Below are 6,178 nucleotides of genomic sequence, written 5' to 3'. Positions count from 1 at the left end.
CCAGGGCTCTCCTCTCGTTAGGCTTCTGCCGCTCAGAAACCGCCCCCGCAGGTACACGCTTGACGCCCAGCCGGGGAAAAATGTCAACACTTGGGCTGAAAAATAATCCCCAGGGAAGCCACAGTAATTGCTTCAGACAGATGGACAAGCCAGGATGGCATTGCCCAGGGAAACCATGCTCACCTCAGGGAGTTTGTCCTCAGGGTGAGAGGTGAGGGGGAATAGGGGGGAAGGAAAATGATAAGATTTAAGAAAATCATTACAAGTGAAGATCTTTCCCAATAAGTGCAGGGAGCCCAAGTGTGCTGTGAGAGGTTTTCTGGAGTGTGAAGGAAAGGGAAGGGAAGAAAGGAAAGGGAAGGAAAGAAAGAAGGCAGGGAGGTAGGGAATGAGGGAGAAGAAAATGCCAGAGAAAGGTAAAATCTGGGTCGGGCCATGCTGCACAGCTGGGTTGGGCTGTGGAGTGTGCTGGAGGGAGGGAACACACACCTCTGCTCCACGGGACAGTCTATTATGAGCTCCCTGTACATACAGGGCAGATGTCCTGCCCAGCACTCCCCATCTTTGTGTCCAGTTCAGGAGCCCTCACTCCAAGAAGGACATGGAGGGGTTGGATTATGTCCAGGGCAGGCAACAGAGCTGGAGAAGAGTCCGGAGCACAAGTTTTGTGAGGAGCAGCTGAGGGAGCTGGGGGGGGCTCAGCCTGGAAAAAGGAGGCTCAGGGGGACCTTCTCACTCCCTACAACTCTGACAGGATGGTGGAGCCAGGTGGGGGTCAGGCTCTGCTCCCAGGGAACAATGGATAAGACAAGAGGAAACAGCCTCAAGTTGTGCCAGGTGAGGTTTAGATTGGAGATTAGGGAAAATTTCCTTCCTGAAAAGACTGTCTAGCCCTGGCACAGGCTGCCCAGGGCAGTGGTGAAGTCCCCATCCCTCGGGGGATTTAAAAGCCGTGTGGATGTGGCACCTGGGGACATGTTTTAGTGGTGGCCTTGGCAGTTCTGGGGCAACGGTTGCACTCGATGATCTTAGAGGGCTTTTCCCAACTAAATTATTCCACGACTCTATGATTTTCAGCCAAGGGAGCCCGCGCAGGGAGCACCAGGGCTGCTGCTATTTCGCCTTCGGTTTCAGATCGGGAGCCGGCGGGAGCGGGCAGGGACAAGCTACGAGGGCGGGAGGCCCCGAACAATAAAGAAAATAAACAAACTCTGCCCCCCAGGCTGCTGGGGGGCGGCACACGGGAATTCCGCTTTCGCTCTGGAAGCTCCGCCGCGCCCGAGCCGCGGGATGCCCGGGAGGTGGCGGTGCGGAGGCGCCGGGAGCGCCGGGAGCGGGGGGAAGACCGGGCATCCCCCCCCGCGCTGCCGGTGCCAGCGGGCGGACATCGAAGCGCCAACATCTGGCTCAGCATCTGGCGGACAAATGGAGCGAGAGGAGCTGAAGGGGGCCCGTGAAGCGGTGGGGTCCCCCCACTTGCCCAGGGGTGCTGCACCCACTCCAGGGAGCCCCTGCTGCCCCCCGCGTGGGGCTGGGGCTGTCCAGGGACCCCCGTGGGGAGCAGGAAGGGTAGAATGGGGTTACACTCCTGGCAAAACCGCTCATCCCTTAACGTGGCTTCTCCTTCCCCATCCTCTCACCCCACTGCTGCTTTGCCCATGAGACAGCGCTCGGCCCCAGCCTGCTGAGCCAAACCAACCCGAGCAAGGGAGCCTGGAATAGTCTGTTATTAAACTCGGGGAACTGATGGGAATCCAAGCAAAAGGAAAGCTTGGGTTTCTGCTGCTTTCCTGTGGTTCACATTTTGGAAAGGCTGCTGGAGGACACACACGTCTCAGGACAGGAGCTGTGGGATGCAGTGTTGGGCACCACGATGCCGTGAAGCATCATCCCCTCAGAGGCTCTGGCAAAGACTGAGAGAGCCCCTGCAGTCACAGCCCCAGCGTGCCACCTCATGATGCCCATCCTTGCAGCTCTCCCTTGGCAAGGGAGGTGCAGCAGCACTGCCCATGCCCCCACCTCCACACACCCATCTCCAGCACCTCCCGCTGCACCCCAGACCTCCCTCCCCACTGTCCCAAGCCTTTCTTGAGCACAGGTTATGCCAAACCACTTCAGGATGTGCTGACTGAAACAAGCTCTTGGGGCAGCACAGCTATTCCCATTTGTGCTGTGACTCCATTTTTAGAGCCAATATCTGAGGATTTCCTGAGCTGTGGAGGGAGCTGGGGTAAATCTCCGGCCAGGCTGGTGGGACAGTGTAAATCCATTCAATAAAGAGGAGCGATTTCCATGGGGAAGGTCCCATTGGGAAGAATGGGGGGATTTGCCAGAGCAAGGTCTGCCAAACCTCCACCTCACAGCATTGCCACAGTTCGCGCAGGTTTGGCTCTTCCTCAGCACGTGCAGCAATTTGTTCTGGCTAGTGAGGGTGGCTTGTGGCAAGTGCTAATCCCAACTCCGGGGTTGAGCCCCTCAGGAGGGGTAAGAGGCCCCAGCTCCCAGCCCTCACTCCTCTGGAGACACTGAGTATCCAAAAGCAGCAGCTTTGTGTAATCCCCACACAAAGAGGTGGTCACCGCTAATGGGTTTACCTGCTTAATTCTCCCCAGCCCTTCCTGGCTCTCAGGGTTTTCCCTTCCCCACTGACTCGGTGCTACAGGAAGCTCTGCTTCCCACATTAAGCAGATTGTCTGCAGCAGGACATGCAAATGCATTTATCCCGCTGAATTCCCGAGCTGTTACACCACGGCGTTTCCGGGATATGAATCCTCTGTCACTCACATCCTTCCCTGCCCTATTTCCGGACCTGGGCCACGACACATTTATCACCCAAGGCACAGAGCATCTTCAATCCCCCCTGGTTCCCAAAGTGGTTCCCCTGGGATCATCTGCTGTCACCACCAAATGCCCAGAGGAACCCTGGTGCTCATGGTGACCACCAAAACACCTCCCACCCCATTGCCAGGGCTCACCCCTGCCCAGTACAGCCCCACATCAGGGGGTCCTGGTGGTGGGTACACTTAGGACAAGCTCAAACCACTCCCCACCATTCCAAATTTACTGTTTCGCTGCAGAAATTATCCCAACATGGGTTTCCTCCTTTTGCAGGAGAGGAGTTGGGAAGGAGGGTGGGTGGGCACCCGCACCCACGTGTGCCAAAAGAGCCGACTGCTGCAACAGGCCTCAATTAAAAGGGGATTCTAGGCTCAGATCAGCAAACGCTGGCCTAATTCAGGAAGGAAAGGCTCTGTCACAGCACTGCTGGGCAGGACGCTGGGCAGGAAAACCATTTCCAGGCACAGCCATGAAAAGTTACAGCTTGATAACTCAGACTGCAAGGTCTGTGCTCTTTAGAGAACAAGGCCTTGAGCTCAGATCCAAACACTGCTCTCCAAGGACAGGTCAAGCTTTCCAAAGCAAATCCAAGTGCAACTCAAAGCCATCTGAATCCAATCGCTGTTCACTCGGGCAGATCCCCCTTGTCACCGAGCATGGAAATTCAATATGTGGGAAGAACTTGAAACAAGAAAATGAAATTCTGTTTATTTTCCTAGCAGGAGTCTGGCCTAAACCCTTCACTTTTCAAGAGTCAGTAACTGTTGCTTCCTTTTTTACCCTCCTTTAATTACATTTCTAAACTAAATGAGAACCAAGATGAAGGCTTGGGGCACTACCACAGCATCTTTGGCGAGATGCACCCTGGCCAAAGGTGCAATTCCAGAACAAGACACTGCATAATGAATTATAATTAAAATACTGTTTTACCAATTTTTCTCAGAGTCTGGACAGGTTTTCTCCAACACAAAAAAATCCTATGTTTTTTCTAGGCAAACAACCTGTCTGAGAAAGAGCTTGTGAAGGGCATCTATAAGGAAGGCAGATCCTGCCCTTACCGTGTCTGCCCACATCAACAGTCTGGGAAAATGCACCCAGGCAACTTGAGTTTTCCCCATCCAGGTTCCTCCATATGCCATGTGGAGGCAGGTAAAGACGGAGGGAAGGAGAGAGGGAGGGACATGTCACCTGGATGAGCTGGGCAGAGCCAAATCCTGGTGGCACCCAGCACGAAGCCCCTAGCTTGGGTTTGGATCACCTCTGCTCCCAGTCTCCTTTCTAGATGGTTCTGAAATTTTAGTCTGTAAAAAAAAGGATGGTGTCAAAGTATCAGGAAGGGAAAAACAACACAACTGCCTCACAGTTGTCATTGCAGATGCCTTTGTGGCTGAAGGAAAAGGCACATGGGCATTAGCTCCATTCAGCATTAGCTCCAACCATCACCATGAGGAAACCCCTCACCCCACTCACAACTGCACTGCTGTGCTGGGTGACTCCAGCTCCTTCACCACTTCAGGATTTAACTTTCCTTGTGCACCATGTAGTTTATATTGTGTTAAGCCCATCTAGACAGCAAACCATTTCCTCCTGCTTAACAGCCCTCCTGTTCCTCCCCGTCATCCGCTGCACGCCGCTAAGCCCAAACGATTAACGCTGTCTCCACCACAGAGCAAAGAGAGGTCCCACAGCTCTTAAACGCCCTGTGCTCCCCCAGCCTGCTCTGGACTGGGGTTCTGCAACAGACCTTCTTCCCTCATAACACTTGTGACACAGTAATTTATTCTGTGCCCATGGGATGGGTCCCAGTGTGCACGGCACAGCTTCATGGACCATCCTGCTCCCCCAGCCAGGAGCTGCTCCATCCCGTTATTCCAAACCCTTTGAAGACATCTCTTGTTCCTTCCACACCTCACTTTCTTTTTAGTAAAATCCTTTTTCTGGTTGCACTCAATGCTCACTTAACTCCTGTCCACCTCCAAGGTCCTACTGAACAGTGTTGCTGTAGCTCCTGCTCCCCTTGGCTCCAGCCCCACTGCTGCCCCCCCCCGTCTCCTATCTCCCATCTCACCTCCCCATGTAACCAACCAGAAATTACACCCCACAGAAGAGTTAAACCAGCCTGGAGAGTTGCTGCTGCCCCACTTTGCTGCCTGAACACCATCCAAAAGCAATTAGGCAGCACAATAACCCCGGTCAGGAGCAGTGAGGTTCTGCAGGGACAGATGACGCGACAGCAGCAGCACCAGCCACCCCATTCTCTCCAGGATTTTTCCTGCAAAGCCATTTCCATTCACAAACATGAATTCAATTTTCTTTCCTCAAGCTTCCAGTGCTGAACCCCCAGCCCAGGCTCCCCCCACCTCACAGTTTGTGCTGCCTGGCCCCATCCCCACACAGTTGTTGTCCCCCCACGGCACAGGAACCCCAAGCAGCCCTGGAAAGCCAACACAAACTGCCACTGGGACGCCACCCATCATGCTGACAAATCTGCAAATAAGTAAGTGCTGAAAAGAGGAAGAAAAGAATAAATAAAAGGACATGGAGGAAGGAATCTGCTTGGGGAACAACTCCATCTGGGCTTGGCATGGGGTCACACTCACTGCATCACTGCTAAAGGGATGATGGGTCCTGGCCAGCCACAGAGCTGCTGGCTCTGACCCCGCAGGGATTCAGCCAGTTCAAACTCTGAGGGTGCAGGAATTCTCTGCTGAAACGGGGGCCACACAGCCAGGGATTCCTGAAAAAATAAAGTAGGTGTGTGTTTCCCTTGCTTCCCTGCCCCAGACAGGCTGGGCAGTGTCCTCGGCATCATGAGCCGGGCGGCTGCGACCAGCATCACCTCAGGTCTCTGTCCCATGAATTCATCACTTCCTGGCAGTGTTTTATTTATCTCATGTGTTTATTTTCTATACGGTTCGTCCTGAAATATGGCAGTTTGGACTTTCTAGGCTTTCCTGTCCCACTGGGATAAACCCAACATGTGGGATGACACGGGAGATGGAATCAGCCAGTGCTGCTATTATTGTGCTCTGTCTTCTGCCAGCTCCACAGAGGCTTTGTGGGCTTTGGAGGTTTTTTTTGTTTCTCAGCTTTTTTTTTTCCCTTTTTTTTTAACTGAACTGGTGCTTTTAACACTTGATAGCTTTAATCTTTGAGAAAGTTAGAAATAGGAAAAAAACCTGCTGAGATCTACTTTTCCAGGTTTTCACGAAAATAAGAGAATCTCTTTGGTGGGTGTTCTCTATGGGTGACTGCTGGGATGTGCCAATGTAGCAGCGACTGCAGGCCCTGTGCTTCCCCACCTCACCATCTCACCAGGACCTTAATTCTGTGCGTTTTG

The 6,178-nt window shown here is 53.3% G+C and overlaps 1 long non-coding RNA gene across 1 annotated transcript in view; it reads right to left on the bottom strand.

Annotated features, from left to right (window-relative positions):
• The window catches only part of LOC113986747, a 47,333-nt gene that overhangs the window by 25,681 nt on the left and 15,474 nt on the right, over nt 1-6,178 (bottom strand). The window lies entirely within an intron of this gene.

Source organism: Pipra filicauda, unplaced genomic scaffold (genome assembly GCF_003945595.2).
Source record: "Pipra filicauda isolate LSUMZ 115617 unplaced genomic scaffold, ASM394559v2 scaffold3_size10097308_pilon, whole genome shotgun sequence".
Lineage (NCBI taxonomy): Eukaryota > Metazoa > Chordata > Aves > Passeriformes > Pipridae > Pipra > Pipra filicauda.
Note: the sequence above shows the minus strand (reverse complement) of the source record. Positions and strands in the feature narration are given on the sequence as shown.